This window comes from Suricata suricatta, chromosome 13 (genome assembly GCF_006229205.1).
Source record: "Suricata suricatta isolate VVHF042 chromosome 13, meerkat_22Aug2017_6uvM2_HiC, whole genome shotgun sequence".
Classification (NCBI taxonomy): Eukaryota; Metazoa; Chordata; class Mammalia; order Carnivora; family Herpestidae; genus Suricata; species Suricata suricatta.
Window position 1 is genome coordinate 42,746,040 of NC_043712.1, and position 18,576 is coordinate 42,764,615.

Sequence of the window (18,576 nt, forward strand, 5' to 3'; positions counted from 1 at the left end):
TCAGCACAGAGCCTGACATGGGGCGCAAACCCACGAACTGTAAGATCATGACCTGAGCTGAAGTCAGATGTTTAACTGACTGAGGCACCCTGGTGGGTATAACATTTTACCTGAGGATGTCAATGTTACCGGTTGTTTTCAAGTTTTCCTCTGCTTTTTGTCTTCTATTTTCTTCAAGTTCATGTTTTTCTTGTTCTGATCTCTGATGTTTTCTCAAATTTTCTAAAAACTTCGGTAATGTTTTGCTACTCTTAAGACCCTAAAAACCTGATTGGAAGTTCTATTTATGGGAGGCCCTTTACTGGGTGCAGTTCACTTTTTTCTTGTGTTGGCTAAGGATAATCAATCCCCAATTTACTCTCAAGACTTTTTACTTTAATCCCCCAATTTCATTAGGCTAGCCCTGCTCTTAACTGAGTATGTCTGAGTTTAGAATTTTGTACTTTAGCTTTGCTCATAGTTGGTAAATCAGTGGTCGCCTGTTGTGAGAAGACCAGCATTCTTGTTTCATCCCTGTGCTCTCTCTTTGGGTCTTTGTTATTGAGCTTTACTTGCATTTGTATCTAGAATCAAGTTCCTTCTCAGTTTCATCTCAATAGGCCCGTCGGTTGCAACCTTCACTGATTATGTTGGTACCACTCAGCTATTTGGGCTCCAGCTTCCCAGATTTTCTTGACGCATCTCTATCTTCTCTGCCGCTGTCTATCTGAATGCGTTAGTGCTTTTAATCTCTGTACTTGTCATTTTGGTGGGCTTTCGTAAAGGAATAGCAGCAAATGTGGTGTTTGGTAAATTTGTTTAAGCAGGTGTTTCTTTTCTTTTAGTTTCACTTTTGTCAGTCTTAAGGTTTTTTTTTTCTAAAATCCATGTTTAGATTAATGTAGAATTTGAATTGATTATAAGTGGGAAGGTGTGCGAAAGAGGATGACAGCTGATTAGCATCAGTGGTAAACTGAGGCTGGCAAGAACGCTATTGCTTAAAGGTGGCCACATTTTTTTTTGCTCCAGTAGTTTTTTACTAGAATAGTGTTCATGTTCTCAGACCTGTAATGCGCTCTTCCGTTATGTAATTTCACATCATTTCTTTATTTCAAGAACATATACTTGAAGTATTGTGTTTGTCCTTTTGCCTTGCTTTGGTTTTCTGGATTTCCCACTATTTGCATTGAGCCTTCTTGTCTATCTTCATTATACGTCACTTTTTTATGAATTGTTTTTAATCTTCATTTTCAGTTTAAAAACTCTCTCTTTTCGCCTGTTTCTTTAAGGCATTATCTGTTGTGTTCATTCACTTTTATGTTCCTCAAGTTTAGTTTTCCTATCTGAAAAAAGTTTTTTAATTTCCAATTTTTCCCTAAATTCTGTCACCTCATATCTTTTTTTTTTTTTTTTACTGTTTATTTTGAGAGAGAGAGAGAGAGCATGAGCAGGGGAGGGATAGAGAGAGAGGGAGAGGGAATTGCAAGCAGGCTCCACTCTGAGCATGGACCGGATCCCACGGTGGTGAAATCATGATCTGAGCCAAAATCAAGAGTCAGTACCTACCTACCAGCTCCCCACCAGGGGTCCCACCTCATATCTAGTTCTGATCCGTAGTTATTCTTTTATGGCTTTTATGATTTTTTAAATGACTGCCATTTTAAAGACAAGTAATAGTTTTAATATTGTCTGTGTGTCTTTCTGCTGAACTTTTATTTCTATAGGGGTGTTCTCCTTATTCCGTCGCTCTTTTAATTTATAACAGTATTGCACAGGATTTGATTTTGATGTTTTGGTTTCCCAGTTCTTATGTGAAACTCACTTTTCTGAACTTTAGAAGGAACTGGTTCAGATTAGCTTTTCTACCTTCGTGGCCATTTGACTTTTTCTTGTTCCCTAATGTTCGATTTTGGTGGCTTGCTTTCTGACATTTCCTGGTTCTGTTCCCCTCCTCTCCTTTTGCCTGGACTTCTCTTTACATCCTGTTGATATTCTTTATCCTGCTCATTTTGATTCCATAACCAGTTGATTCTTTCTCCTTAGTGTGGAGCTCTGTCCTGGAAGGGAACCCTGGCTGGTCAGTTGCAGGAGTTCGTAGGGGTAAGACTTTTCCAGGTTCTTTAGACCCTCTTAGGTTCTGCATTCACCTGCTATTATTAGAGACAAAACCCCTCCCAGTTTCAGTTGCTGTGTCAAATTGATTTGCCATGATTTCTACTAATTTGAGTTTCTCCTTTTATCAGGTCTATTAGATTCCTAACTGGCCTACCTTCTGGTTTTGTGACTTGTTAGTAGTTTGCTCTCACCTGCTTATATTTAGGGGTTGTGAGGATACCTATAATTAGTTTTGTTTTAAATGTTGTCCATGGTTTTTGGTTTTTCTTTCTGTCAGTCAGCCTGGTATTATGTAGGCACTTGAAGAGATTTAGAAACTGTATTTCATATTAAGGAAAACTAATTTATATGTAAAATATCTTTCTGATTATTTGCAAAGTATTCATATATTTATTTGTATTCTTAAAATTATTTGGTAAATTTTGATAAGTCTGTCTTTTAAAATATAAAACAATATGAGAGTCTTGCTTTTAATTCACAGTCAGTTAATGTATAGTGTTATATTAGTTTCAGGAGTACAATATAGTAAATAAAAACTTAAAAAAAAAGAATTAAGTTTGACAAGTCTTTCTTAAAATTTTAAAGTTATTCTAAAGTCAACACCTGTTTACCTTATTGGGTAGAAGCAGTTGTTAGCCTGAAAGTAAAGCAAAGCAGATTGCCTTTTAGTAGCAAAGGAATTTAGGTTTATTAGGTATATTTTCATACTTGATAGTTATTGTCAACTGAAAGATTTTTTTTAAATCTGTTAAGGTTAAAAGTCATTTATATAAAAATGAAAGATATGACATTATAGAGTTAAAGGACCAATATTTTGATGTTTTAAAATTTGGCAGAATAGAAGAATTCACTGTGTGACTTATTTTTTTATTTTTATTTTTTTTAAGTTTATTTCTTTTGAGAGTGAGAGTATGCATGTGTGAGTGAGGGAGGGGAAGAAAGAGAGGACGGAAGATCTGAAGTGGGCTCTGTTAAGAGTAGAGAGCCCGATGCGGGGCTCAAACTCACAAACTGTGAGCTAATGACCTGAGCCAAAGTTGGGCCCTTAACCAACTGAGCCACCTAGGCCTCCCAACTGTGTGGCTTCTAAAATGTAGTTTCTTCCTGGGGTGCCTGGGTGACTCAGTCAGTTAAGCGTCTGACTTCAGCTCAGGTCACGATCTCACGGTTCATGGGTTCGAGCCCCACATCAGGTTCTGTGCTGATAGCTCAGAGCCTGGAGCCTGTTTCAGATTCTGTGTCTCCCTCTCTCTCTGCCCCTCCCCAACTCGTGCTCTGTCTCTCTCTGTCTCAAAAACAAATAAACTGTATAAGAAAAAAGTAGCTTCTTCCTTTGAACAATTTATGTTTTTTTGCTACTCTTCTAGTACATTTTCTCTGCTTGGAATACATTTTCTCAAAGTCCAAAAGAGAACTGCAAGCTTTGGCAACTGATTTTTCCCTCCAAATACATTTAATGTAACATTTTTAATAAGATTCTTTCTTTGTGATATTTAAAATGACTAAATTAATGGAAGTTTGGTATTGTTGCCTATTATGTGTATCAGTCTATCATAACAGGGTCACAAACAAACAACCTGTCTGCCGGAGAGGAGATTCAGCAAACACTCTCATATAAAGCTTTTCTCTCTGTCCCTTAGTGGAAACAATATAGTTGATAGCTATGAAACAGTTTCAGTATCGAAAACCTATGTGATAAATAGCTTATTAATGGTGGGATTATTTGTATTAGTAAACAAGGAAGAGGAGAATATAATGTCAGGGACACCAAGATGCCAAATTAGAATCTGATTATGAAATCCTTTGGCTTATTTATGCTTATTTCAACCTTGTGTTTATTTCTAGGACAAATCTGCAGTGTGTTAAAAGGAAAAAGTATGTGTTACGTTTATATTATTTACAGCCAAACTTAAATGTTAAAATGCCACATTTTTTTCTGGTCAACTTGCGTGTTTTATAGTTCTTTTTTGCCATTAACATTAAAATATGTAAACAATAGTTTTGCATTCTGAAGCTTGCAGAAAGGTTTTTGCCGCACACTCGTTAGTCAGACTGCTGCGGTAGTCACCGGGGAAGGGACTGAGAGCGTCAGGATACATACAGCATGGTTATGAGCCTGGGGAGGCCAAGCACCCTGGCTTTGTGTTCTGTTTAAAAAAATTTATTCATACAATCAGCTATTCTCTTTTAAATGTACCCTAAGGTATCTTTTTTGACCTAGGACAAAAACCAGTCTTACATAATTTAGTGTTTTCCATGCTGAGTAAGTGAAATCAATTCCACTTGTAGAACACGTTTATAGCAACACAGAGCAACTGTCAGAACTCGGTTTTCATATTTCCCTTTCTATATAAATTTTAATGTTAATTGATTTTTTAAAAACGTTTATTTTAGAGAGAGAGAGAGAGAGAGAGAGAGAGAGAGAGAGAGAGAGTGTGTGTGTGTGTGTGTGTGTGTGTGTGTGTGTGTGAGCAGGAAAGGCGCAGAGAGAGAGGGAGACACAGAATCTGAAGCAGGTTCCAGGCTCTGAGCTGTCGGCCCAGAGCCTGATGGGCTCCAACTCACAAACCTGATGATGCTTAACCTACTGAGCCACCCAGGCGCTTCTTATTTATTTATTTTTCTTAGTGTTTTTCTTCTGTTATAAGGAAAGATTAAGGTTTTTGGTAATGCCGCTTCCTCCCCCATTTCAATGCATATGCGACTCAATAGTAAATCTCTTCCACCTTTCTCTTACAACTTCACTTTATATTATCAAAACTACGTGAACATTAGGCAATTTTGAGTTCAAATGATTTTTTAAAAATTTTGTATCCTGATTTCTTGTTTTCAGGTTTATTGCATTTGTAGATTTATTGCAAATAACTTACAGAAAAGAGGAAAGTGTAGAGAGGAATTCCATAATCTAGATGGCATCTGTCAGCTGCTTTGCTTTGTTCTCCAAAAATAACCTGTTGATCAAATAAGTAGTAAACATGCACATACACACACTCCATGAACTACACACTGTTGCCAAAAATGTAGGGAGTATAAAAAGATGGAAGGCACCCAATCTGGGGGGAAAGCATTTGCACAAATACGAAAGCCATAGTTTTGACATCCTTTTGATACCAAGATCTAATACGTATAATCAAGAAATCACAAAGTGTCAGTATCCTAGAGTAATAGGTTAGCTATGGTTGCTGATTCTTCAAGGTCAGAAAGGTGGGTGAATGAGTGCCTGGAGTCGTGTGGGGAAACCCACAACGGGGCAAGCAGCTCGCAGTGGAAGAAGCGAGCTGTGCATATGTGGTCCTTGAAGACCGTTAGTGCAGGGGCAAATAGCGTCGCATGCAGGAACCTTTGTGTAAGGATTGCATTACAATATGATAATGATGTTTCTTTTTTTTTTGTTTTTCAAGTTTACTGATTTTGAGAGAGAACATGTGTGCAAGTGGGAGAGAGGCGGTAGTGGCAGGGGTGGGGGGTAGAGATCCCAAGCAGGCTCTGCACTGTCAGCATAGAGCCTGTTGGGGTACTTGAACCCACGTACCATGAGGTTGTGACCTGAGCTGAAATCAAGAGTCAGATATTCAACTGACTGAGCCACCCAGGCGTCCTGACAATGGGTGCTTCTAATGAATCTGAGCCTGCAAGACATAGGGTTCGTGCGCAAATAAGGTTTGTTGTAAAAGCGTATAAAAAATGTTCTGGTGTGAGAACACTAGGTAGGCAACTTCTTTTCTTGATTTACTGGCATCATCTTCAGGCACCTATTTGAAACCACCCTCGTATGTCCATGTACGTTTAGCTTTGAGTCCTATCTGCAGTCAGACTCTTTAAGATCGCTGGAAAATACATAATTTCTATTCACTGAAACAATAGAATAAAGCAAATGTACTTGTGTACTTTGTGGTAGATGACCAGTTAATGTCATTGGAAGCATAAGATATGTTTATCACGGGAAGCTGAAATTAGCCCCAGAACTGGTGGGCTGTGTCAGACACTTTAAAGACATAACCTCAATGAGGAACATAATTAGGGATAGTGGTGAGCACTTACGCTTGATGGGTAGGCGGCATGTTTACTTAACATACATTGCCTAATATTACTCTCTTGACAGATTCTCCAAATATCATTTTTTCCCCAAGGCAACATGTGCCCCTATATATCTGGTAGTTAATATGAACAAGATTGTTTTTCATGGTTGATTGCAGTTAAATGATGAGACTCCTGTGGTACGGTCAAAGTGACATACATATACTTTGTAGGTAACAAGTATGAGTGTTACAACTTATCTGAAAGTTCAATTATACTACAGGAAAAAAAATCAGACTTTTTATTAGCCATGAGTTCACTGTCTCTGGCTTCCTCACAATTCAGGGCAGTGTTGCAATGAGCACTCTGAGTACCTTGTTTTAAATTTTTGTGTGTTTGTGAGGTACCTGGGTGGTTCAGTCGGTTGAGCGTCTGACTTCAGCTCATGTCTTGATGTCCTGTTCTGTGAGTTCGAGCCCTGCATTGGGCTCTGTGCTGACAGCTCACAGCCTGGATCCTGCTTCGGATTCTGTGTCTCCCTCTCTCTCTGCCCCTTCCCTGCTCGTGCTCTGTCTCTGTCTCCCCCCAAAAATGAATAAACATTAAAAATTAAATTTTTGTGTATTTGTAATATCCTGGCAGGAGAGCTTTCAAACTATATTTTTACATCTAGTCCCTGTAAACTTTTAAATTTAACTAGCCAAAGCAATGAATAATGTCTGTTGCAGAATGTTTAATAAACAAAATCCGAGTAAAAGAATAGAAACACAATAAACTTAAAATGTTCTTCTAATGTTTTAAATCTGTGTCATTTCTTTCTTTCTTTCTTCTAAAGATGGGGGTAGGAAAGAAAAGAGAACTTCAGATTTTATATTTAATTGAACTAACAGCATGTGCTGACAAGTATAAATAACAGCCGTTGGAAGTGACTAAATAAATTGGTTTTCACAAGCAATGATTCATCTTCTGTCTTTCATTGCCATCAGGCTAAGAGACAGCTTCTTTTTGTCAGCTTATAGGAAAAATAGTTGGTTGTATAACAATCCTGTTTCTCTTTCTGCAATAGAAGCTCATCATTTGCTATGCCAGTTGCATTTTAAAATATTTAAATATAATAATCAAGTTTACATTTGGTTGTTCGTTTCCCTAAAACTTTACAAGACTATAATTATATTGCTCATTCTTTGTGGTATTTGGCAATATTCTGGTAGGTTCATTTCCCTCTTGATTTTTACCTTGACTCATGGGTTATTTAGAAACATGTTACTTAGTTTGCTAGTATTAGAGGATTTTCTGAAGATACTACTATTATTGACTTTTAGCTTAATTATATTGTGCTCATGGGACACATTTTGTGTGACTTGAGTCCTTTGATATTTATTGAGATTTGTATTATGGCCCAATATATGGTCTATGTTGGTAAGTGTTCCTTGCACAGTTGAGGTGCATATTCTGCTGTTGTATGGTGGGGTGTTCTATATATGTCAACTAGGTCAAGTTGGTTAACTGTGTTGTTCAAACCTTCTATATTCTTACTGATTCGTCATCTGTATCTTCTTATTGAGAAAGAGCACATTAGTTCTGTATTGTCGCAGAACAGATTAACACAAATTGGGCTTAAGGCAGCAAACATTTATTACCTCACAGTTTCCATGAGTCAGGAATCTGGGGATAACTCAGCTGGTTTCTTTGCTGAGGTCCTCAGGAGACTGCAGTCACAGTGTCGGCTGCAGGTGTGGTGTCCTCTTGAGGCTTGGGGTCCTGTTCCAAGCTCATGCAGTTGTTGACAAAATTCACTTCCTTGTAGCTATAGAACTTGTGGCTGCCAGTTGTTTTCAAGTCCAATAGAGTAATCTCCTGACTTCCATGTCTAATCTCTAGACTTAACTTTAAATCTCCCACCTGATTAGGTCAGTCCCACCTAGGATAATTTTTCCTCTAATTAACTCAAGGTTAATTTATAAGAGACCTTAATTACATCTTTAAAATCTCATCACTGTTGTCAGCATAACTTGATCGAGGGAGTGAAATTCCATTATATTTACAAGTCTCTGCCAGAGATAATATAGGCATGTGTAGCAAGGAGTGAGAATTGTGCTCATGGGCTTAGACTTCTGTCCACCACAGAGGGATATTAAAATCTCTAATGGTAGCCGTGGATTTGTCTATTTCTCCTTGTAATTCTATAATTTTTGATGCAAGTATTTCGAAACTCTGTGATTAGGCAGATAAATGTGTATGATTATTAGACTCTCTTTAAAAATTGATCTCTTTATCATTATGAAATAACATTATTGTCCCTGGTAATGCTTTTTGCTTGAACTCTGTTATTATATCTGTAATTTAACCAGTTCTTCTTTCTTTCTTTTGATTAGTGTTAGTATAGTGTATCTTTCCCAACCTTTTAGTCTATTAGTGTCTTTGTTCTCAAATTTGGTTTCTTGTGGGTAAGCATAAGGTTGTGTCTTCCTTTTCCCACTATGGCAGTCTCTACTTTTTAATGAGGTTATTTGGGCCACTTGCATTTTTAATAATGTGTTCGCAATTTATTTTTTAAACACAGTATTTGTACATAGCATATCATTTGTAACACTCTCTCACCTGTTAGGTATCTTCCACAATATTTATGTCAGTTATTTTGATAGCTTTGTTGATATGTAATTCACTTACCATAAAGCTCGCCTTTTGAAGTGTACAGATCAGACTATCTTAATCAACACTATCTTAATTTCAGAACATTTTCATCACTTCAGAAAGAAACTTGATACCCATTAGCAGCACCTGCCATGCCCATCTTTCCTTGGCCTCTGACAACTAACCACTGCTATACTTTCTGTCTAAGGATTTGCCTATTCTAGACATTTCCTATACATGGAATTGTACAATAGGTGACTTTTTGTATCTGACCTCTTTGTTTTGAAGGTTCATCCAATGTGTAGCATATGTCAGTATTTCATTCCTCTTTATGGCCAAATAATTTTCCTATTGTATGGATACATCACATTTTATTTATATATTCTTCAGCTGGTTGACTGTTCAGTTATTTCTGCTTCTGGCTATTGGGAATAATGCTGCTATGAATATTTATGTACAATTTTTTATGTAGGTATGTTTTCACTTCTCTTGGATACCTAGGAATGGAATTACTAGGTCATATGGGAATTTATGTTTAACTTTTTAAGGAACTTGCAAACTTCTTCCCAAATGAATGACCATTTGGCTTTCCTATCAGCAGTGTATGAGAGTTCTAATTTCCTCGCCAACACTTGTTATTGTCTGCCCTTTTTCTTTTACTAATTTAAAGATGTTGCTTCTCTAGTCCTTACTTGCTTGTTTTCCACTGAGATAGCTCTTGTTATCATTGTTCCTCTGCATATTCTTTCTCTGCTTTCAGGGTTTTCGTTATTACTAGATTTTTATTTACTTTATGTAAATAAAGTCTATTAGTGTCTTTTCTCCAGCGTGGCTTAGTTTTCTTCATGTCTTTTGTGCCTGGGGTTCATGGTGTTCTATTCCTATCATTTTTATCAAACTTAGAAAATTGTAAGCCATCATTCATTCAGATATTTATTACCCTTTTCTCCCTTTGGGGATTCCAGTTACATATCATAGCATACTTCAAGGTCTTACCCTAGCTCATTGAGCCTCTATTCATTTTTTTTTTATTCTCTCTTTTTCAAGTTCACTGTTCTTTTATTCTATAATATTTAACTTGCTGTTAATCCCATCTAATACATTTCTCATAATATAGATTGTAATTTTATTATTATTTTAAAATTTATATCCAAGTTAGCATATAGTATAGATTATAATTTTCAATTTAAGAAGTTTGATTTGCATCTTTGTTATATCTTCCATGTCTTTGCTTAACATTTTGAACGTGCAGAAAATAGTTATAACAACTTTTTAAAGTCCTTGTCTGCTTACTCTGTGTCGGTTCCGGGTGAGTCTCCCTTGATGAGTTTTTTTCCTAATGATGGATTGTATTTTCCAGTTTCCTTATAGAGCTGGCAGTTTTTGATTGAATACCAGATACTGTGAATTTTACTTTGTTGGGTGCTGGATATTTTTGTTCCTATAAATAGTCTTGAGACTTTTTTACTGAGACATAGTTAAGTTCCTTGCAACTAGTCTCACCATTTTCATCCTGGCTTGTTAGATCTAAGTGGAACATGCTAATTTTGGGGCTGATTAGTCCCCACAACTGATGAAACGCCCTTCTGTGCACTTAATGACCTGAGGATCCTGAGGCTTTCTAGCTGGTTGTTGCTGTGTGTGGGCACTGGGCACTGTCACCTCCTGTGCTCACTGTGATTCTTTCCCTGCCCTGCTAGTTTCCCCACACACATGCCTGGTTCACTTCTTGCCTGAATACTGGAGGGGTGCCCAGCACCTCCCCAGACAGAATTCTCTCCCTCTGTTGCTTTCTCATCTCTGGTTTAGAGTCTCCATTAGAGTTTGTCTTCGGTGCAGACTTTTCTTCTGACTTCTGTTCTTTAGGGTGTTTCTCTAATCTCAGTGAATTTCGGTCAAAACATACTCTGTTCAGGAGATCCTTAGCCTGTCTCTCTTCTGCTTACCCCTATTTTCCTCTATTCCCTGCCTACATAGGAAAAAAAAAAAAAACCCATCTTTCTCTTTGTCTTATATGATGTATTGTTTGATTCTAGAGGCATACTCATTTCTGTGTTTTGAAGAAGTAGAGAAGTAAAATGCTAATTTGTTTATTCATGTTCTGTTATTCTGCAAGAGAATGCGTGCCTGTGTGAGAGCATTCATTAGTGGAACTGGCAATGACAGTTGTTCCTGTCATCCTAATTTTCTTTAACAGAGTCAATTGTGAGTGAGAATGTCAGCTTTTCCTCTTAACTATTTCTTCAAAAGGTGGTAATTGATGCTGCTAGTAAATTTTTAGAAACTCCTTTAAGATCTTCATTTACAATGAAATCCTGTATTTTCATGTTTTTCTTAATATTGTAGGTAATCTTTAAGAGTTGAAGTGATATTAACTTTAGGCCCTTATTAAAGTGACAAAGAAGAGTTATTGGGGAATAAATGTACAATTCTATTAATCATTGCTTTCTGGTTGTAAAATAATGTTTATTTGTATCATGGTTAAATAATATAAAGGCAGATGGTTAATAACTCCTATCTGAAGCCATAAAAGTAAAATAAGTTTGTTAAAAAAAATTTTTTTTGTCAAATGACATGTGGAGAATTAATCTGTTGCTATCTTTCATTGGGAACAAATTTAAAATGGCATAAAATATTTAGAAAAATCTCAATTGTGGAACATAGTTTCTTATTTTGCTTCGCACTGATACCTTTTTGTTGTTGGAAATGCTGAAGTACTGAAATACTTCTTCTCTATAGAGGGTGGTCCTCCCTCTTATCCAGGAATAGGTTTTGTGGCAAATCACTGCGTCAGCAATGATTTTGACTCTAACTGAAAGAGATAAAGTTCCTAAGAATTTATTATATATGTGTCTTGCCACTGAGTGAGCAAGAAAAATACATGCCCATCAGTGCTGACTGGTTGGTAATTTCTGAAACAGGATGCCATGGCTCCTCATGAATAACAGTAACAGAATCATGGGGAGTTTGGCAGAGATCAATCTCTAGATGGATGAGTTAGTCTATAAGCAAATAGCTACTCAACTTCTTTTGACTTTTAAGAATGTTCTATGCATTTTCTGATCCAGATCCCTGGATCTCACTGAGTCCCTAGAGATCAAGTAATTTTTATAGACCCGCAAAGACTTAACAAGTCAGCAACTGTGCATTGGTGTATGGAGGTACATTTTTATTTCAGTGGGAGACCCCAGATGCTGCTTTTAGAAACTCGCCTCCTTAACTTGATATCACGGCTATCTGCCGTGACTGGTCATTGCGCGGATTTGACCCTGATGTCATGGGCTGAGAAAGTATAGACGTCACCAATGATCAGCAAAGACCTGCCAGTAAAATATTTGTGCTGCCTGGTTGCTTAATTTTTAGCATATTTGTGAGACTGAGTTATGCACTGCATTTTCCATTTTGTCAGATGTCAATTAACGTTTATAGAAGCATAACCTTGGTAGTCAAAGACATGTCCAGCCCTTGCCATGTTTCTCTAGTCACTGCACCAGGGACTGTAAACTTGGAGCTGTCTGATAGGCATGTGGCTTAATAAACCCTACTCTCCTGTTTCGAACCTGCGAACGTTTCCTGACTCCATAAATGAACAAGGAGATGATCTAAAAATAGGCGAACATGCTTTGAACTTTCCAGTGAGATCTGGATCCAAGCACTCCTTTATCCTTCTCTGTAGTCAAGGGACGCGGTGGCAGGAGGTGCCTGGAAGTGGCCTCCGAGGCACCTCAGCCATCATCTCAGGTGTCTGGTGCAGACAGGCAGGGTGGTTACAAGTCTGAAGACGGTTTCAAAGATGATGACACATTTTAAATAGTCTTTACACAGTGTTTGCTGCATTGTACTGCTTCTTCTAGCCTTTCTATGGTAGGACAAACAGGTATTTTTAAAAGGATTTTTATCTCACTAGGTCACTTGGCAAAACTGTTGTATGGGGAGTGTATTAACTAATTTGGGGAGGGATGACCTTAGAAATAAGCCAGGTGCCTTTCAGGCAACCCTCTGCCTCTTTTGAAGTATTCTTCCTGCTGTCAGGACTTGTGCTATCTTTACTGGCCCCCAGAAGGGAAGAAACTCATTTATACAAAGATAATAGGGACTTCATGCATTGCTCATACAAGTAGTGACATTTTAGAGACAACGAAGCAAAATGGTAATGCTAGCAATAAAGGTAAGTGATGATGATGATGATGATGATGATGATGATGATGATGATGATGAGTTACCCACTGTGTGTGAAGCACTGTGTGAGAACTTTCTATACACTATCTTCCCTCATGGAAGCAACCTTATGAGTAGTGATTGTTCTCTGCATCTCATGGTTGCTGTGCCCACAGTAACAGGAAAATACAGCCATCTGCAATGCCAAAGCCAGGTTTTTGCCTTTGTGTGATGATGTTCCATTATGAACAGCTGATAACTGGAATTTTGGACATCTCAAAAGGATATAATTTTAAAGTAGAAACTCTTTTCAGCTCCCTCAAATTATGGAGTGACTCTTTCATACATCATACAAACGTTTTGCTGGCTCTGAAGCTGTGGGTAGATTCCAATGTATAATAGAGCTATGAGCTGATGATAGGAATAAACAAATTACCTTGACAATGATAGAAGGTTTTGTCTGATCACTGGAAGGCATGGCACCCATGCACCACTGACAGTTTTGCCCATTCGTACCTGAATGCCCTCAGTGCCTCTCTGAAGATCAAGGGAGCTGCATTTCCCCACTTGAGTAGCTGCCAAGAGGGGTAAGAACATCTCTAATCATTGATAGGGGCAGTATTTTCTAGCTTTTCTTCTAGCCCAATGACATAGAGGTCACTAATCATAGATTATCCATAAGAAAGTTCCAAGTGGGTATTCTCAGTTAATTGAAAAGTAATGCAACAGCAGAGAATTGATAGCTGTATATAGGTCTCCCTTTAGTCACTTGTCAGTTTTTACCAAATAGTGGTAAGGCTTGCTCTGAGCACTCTGTTAAAATGGATTCTGAGCCCCCACCTGGAGGGCCATGATCTATTAATGATTCTGCCAAAGGTGCAGGTGGGGGTAGTGAGTTGTGAGTTTGTCATCTCTTATTAGGTCTTTTTTTAATGTTTTTGTTTATTATTGAGACAGAAACAGAACAAGAGTGGGGGAGTGTCAGAGAGAGAGGGAGACACAGAATCTGAAGCAGGCTTCAGGCTCTGAGCTGTCAGCACAGAGCCCGATGAGGATCTGGAACCCATGAACCATGAGATCATGACCTGGGCCAAAGTTAGATGCTTAGCCGACTGGGCCAATTATTATATCATATTAGGTCGTTAAAATATGAACCAGAAGGACCCTCACATACCAGGTGGTTTTCTCAGAATACGAATTCTGAGAACTGAGAAACCAAATACTAATATCCAAATACTGATTCTGCTCTGACTACTTGGGTTCTAGTCCTGGCTGTGCCACTTTTGTGACCTTTGGCCTCAAATTTCTCTCTGCCTCCGTTTCCTTAGCTATAAAGTGGGGAATAAGAATAGGATTTGCCTCAAAGAGTTGTTAGTTAAAATAAGCTAATACATGTAAAATTTTTAAAACAGTGCTTGACACATTATAAATGTTCAATAAATATTAATTATAATTCATAAAAAAGACAGTTTGGAGTGTGTATTATGTATAGGCATATTATGGGTTTATGCAACCTCGTGGGCCTAACCCTCTGCTCAACTTAGAGTAGTATTTATTGAAAGTGCTTTTTTTGTTTTTAAATTTTTTAAGTTTCCTTTGAGAGGGAGAGAACACAAGTGGGGTAGGGACAGAGAGAGAGAGGGAAGAGAGAATCCCAAGCAGGCTCCGCACTGTTAATGTAGAGACCAATGTGGGTCTTGAACTCATGAACTTTGAGGTCATAACCTGAGCTGAAGCCAAGAGTTGGACACTTAACCTACTGAGCCACCCAGGTGCCCCAAAAGTGCTTCATGATTTTTACCTGGTATCACTCTTTCTGCTAAGGACCAAATGAGTTAGAACCCTCTCAAAACCAACCAAACTTGTTTTGGTCTGATATCAAAATTTTATAACGGGAAGGGATTATAGTAGAGCTTATGGAATCTGCTTCCTCATTTTATACAGTTGAGGAATCGTTTAGGCTGTACATAGAGTGTGTGAGGCTAAGAGACCTGAGCCTCTTCCTAAAAGAATATGCAACAGGATGTCCTAGTACCCCGCCTCAAAGAGAAAGCACTGAGGTCCAGAACACTCAGGATGTTCTACATCCCTGTTGTGAAATCACATGACGAAGGACAGGGATTGTTTGTTCTGAACACCTGATTCCTAATCCCAATTGTTCCTAGCAAAAGACTCTGGTTATAATGCGCAATAATAGGGAATATGGAAATCTTAATAAAAAAGTGTGTGTGTGTGTGTGTGTGTGTGAAGCTATATTGTCTGTAAGGAGCAGCATCCCCAAATTTAAAAGCAGCATGAGAGAACTGAAGTCCAGTCACTTTAGTAGTCCAGGATGGCAGTAGCAACTGTTGACTGTGACCTAAAATTCTTTTTTTTCTTAAGCTTTCTAATTTTTTTTAATGTTTATTTATTCTTTTGAGAGAGAGAGAGAGAGAGAGAGAGCGAGCGAGCGAGCGCGAGAGAGCACATGAGCACTGGAGGGGCATAGAGAGGGAAACACAAAATCAGAAGCAGGCTCCAGGCACTGAGCTGTCAGCACAGAGAACTTGACATGGGTCTGTAACTCACGAACCGCAAGATCATGATGTGAGCTGAAGTCAGATGCTTAACGACAGAGCACCCTTTCTTAAACTTTTTTTTAAAAATGTTTTTTTTATTTTTGAAAGAGAGAGTGCAAGTGGGAGAGAAGCAGAAAGAGGGGGTCAGAGGGTCTCTGCTGTCAGCAGAGAGCCTGATGTGGGGCTCAAATGCACGAACCTTAAGACCATGACCTGAGCCAAAGTCAGATGGTCAACCACTGAGCCACCTAAGTGCCACCCCCCATTCTTTATTTAGGCATCTAGGTTGATGACAGTGTGCCTAAGGTGTGTTTTAACAGTCAAGTACTAGAGCTTAATATTTTTTTGTGTGAAGTAGTATTTAATTTGGGACACTTACTTGGAGAACTCAGGATCTCAAGTCCTGAAGTAGAGCAATGTAGGTGTAGAAAGTATAAGGGAACAAAGATCTAGAACTCTCTCTGTCTACGTTTTCATCTCTGTCTGTGTGTCTCTGTCTCTATTTCTCTCTGTCAGAAGATTTTCCAGGAACTTCTCCTCCTATCTTTTGTGAAAAGGTTTGTGGTAGTGTGGCAGCTTTGTAGACCCCCTGGCTTCAAATCTTTGTTCTTCTACTGTTAGCTATAATAAATTTGGACAAAGTCACTTAATGTTGCCTGGTCTCAATTTTTCAAACTGTAATACAAGGTTTATAATACCCACTTGGCGGTATTGTCACACACACTAAATGAGGTAACATGAACAGTACCTCGTGTGTAGAAGCAGCACAATAAAAGTTACTTCCCTTACCACCTTTTCTGGAAAATCTATTTGAAGGAGTTGAAAGAAATGAACAGGATCATAGATTGCCAAACCTAGGTTTGCTCTGAATTTACATGAGGGCCTTTTTAAAAAACTACTGACCTACTGAATCAGAATCTCTGAAGGGTAGCCAAGAAACTTGTGTTTCTTAGCAAACTCTCAGATAATTCCGATGCTTAACCAGGTTTTAGAACAATAAACTATATGAACCCTCATTCTTTTTAAAAAAAATATTTTTTAAGTTTATTGACTTAGAGAGAGAGAATGCATGGGGGAAGGGCAGAGAGAGAGAATCCCAAACAGCCTGAGATGACAGCACAGAGCCCAATCTGGGGCTTGAACTCAGGAACTGTGAGATTATGACCTGAGCCAAACCTTCACCGACTGAGCCCTCCCAGGTGCCGCTGAACTCTTGTTCTTTTTGTGTTGCCAGTTTCATTGCTCAACACTGTTTATCTTTTCTCCAATTTCTGGACACTGGGACTGTTTCTAGTTGGGGGAGATATGAATAAAGCGGCTATGAACATCACATGTCTTGTGGATGTGTTTTCTTTTATATTGTGTAAATACTTGTGTGGGAGCTGCTGGCCATTGGGAAGGTGTGGATTCATTTTAGAAAAAACCTCCAGACATCGTCCCAGTGTGGTTGTGTCATTCTATCCGGGCACTGACAGCTTTGCTCCAGGTCCGTCACCTCATCCTTGATTGGTGTCAGTCTCTTTAACTATAGCCATTCGGGTGGGTGTGTAATGTCTCCTTATAGGTTTATTTGTTTGTACTTTTATTTTTATTCATTTATTTTTTCTAAGTAGGCTCCATGCCCAGCATGGATCCCAATGCAGGGCTTGAATTCAAGACCCTGAGATCAAGACCCAAGCTGAGATCAGGAGTCCACTGTTCAACTGACTGAGCCACCCAGGTGCCCCTCCTTATGGTGTTAATTTGCATTTCCTCAATGACAAATGACTTTGAGCACTTTTAATGTGCTTGCTGGCCATTCATTTACATATACTTTTTGACTTTTCATATCTTTTCTCCATTTTTTAAAGTTTATTTATTTATTTTGAGAGAGAGAATCTGAAGCAGGCTCTGTGCTAACGGCAAGCAGCCTGACACAGGGCTCGAACCCACAAACAGTGAGATTGTGATCTGAGCCGAAACTGAGAATTGGACACTTAACTGACTGAGCCACCCAGGTGCCCCTTTTGCCCATTTTTAATTCACTTGTTTGTTTTTCTGTTGCTAAATTGTCACAGTTCTTTGAAGATCCTGGATAACAGTCTTTTGTCAGATAAATGTTGGGCCAGTGTTTCCTCCAAGTCTGTACCTTGCCTGTAAGTTTTCTAAGTGCTGTCTTTTGATGTGCAGAAGAAGTTTTTAATTTTTATGAAGCTTAATTATTTTGTATGGTTACTGCTTTCTGTGACCTAAGAAATCTTGACTATCTTTAGTCACAAACACATTCTCCTACACATTCTCTTTAAAAAGCCTTTAGAGTTTTACCTTTTGTATTTGGGATATTTATTTTGCCTTTTCACAACTTTTCACAACTTTTCACGACTAGACTTTCCAAAAATGTAAAATAATACCCAGTTAAAATTACTTTTATATGTAAAAAGTAAATGAAGCTTAATCATATTATGAGAAACCTATTACAATGGCTTTCCTTAGAAAATATTGTGCAAATATGGAATTATTGAGAAGAGCAGACCATCTTCCATATTCATGTTTTGTTTCCAAACATATAATTAAGGAAAAGGAATGGATTCTCTGATTATAAAGCAGCCTTGACTTAAAGAGGTGTTTTTTTTTTAATATTTTATTTTGGGGAGAGTGCAAGCAGGAGACGGGCAGAGAGAAGGGGACAGAGGACCTGAAACAGGCTCTGTGCTGACAGCAGAGTCTCATGTGGGGTTTGAACTCACAAACTGCAAGATCATCCCCTGAGCTGAAGGCCAATGCTCAAATGACTGAACTACCCAGGTGCCCTTAAAGAGGCGTTAAAAAAAATTTTTTTAATGTTTATTTGTTTTTGAGAGAGAGAGAGAGAGAGAGAAAGACAGAGTGTGACTGGGGGAGGGGCAGAGAAAGAGGGAGACACAGGCTCCATAGTAGGCTCCACTGTCAACATAGAACCCGACGGAGCCTCAAACTCAAGAACCAGGAGATCATGACCTGAGCCCAAGTAGGATGCTTAACTGACTAAGCCACCCAGGGGCCCCTAAGAGGGGTTGTACACATACATTTGTTGAGTTAAAAGAAAATGGACTGCCAGATGCATTTGTACCTACTGGTAAGTTGGCAGGGAGAGAGG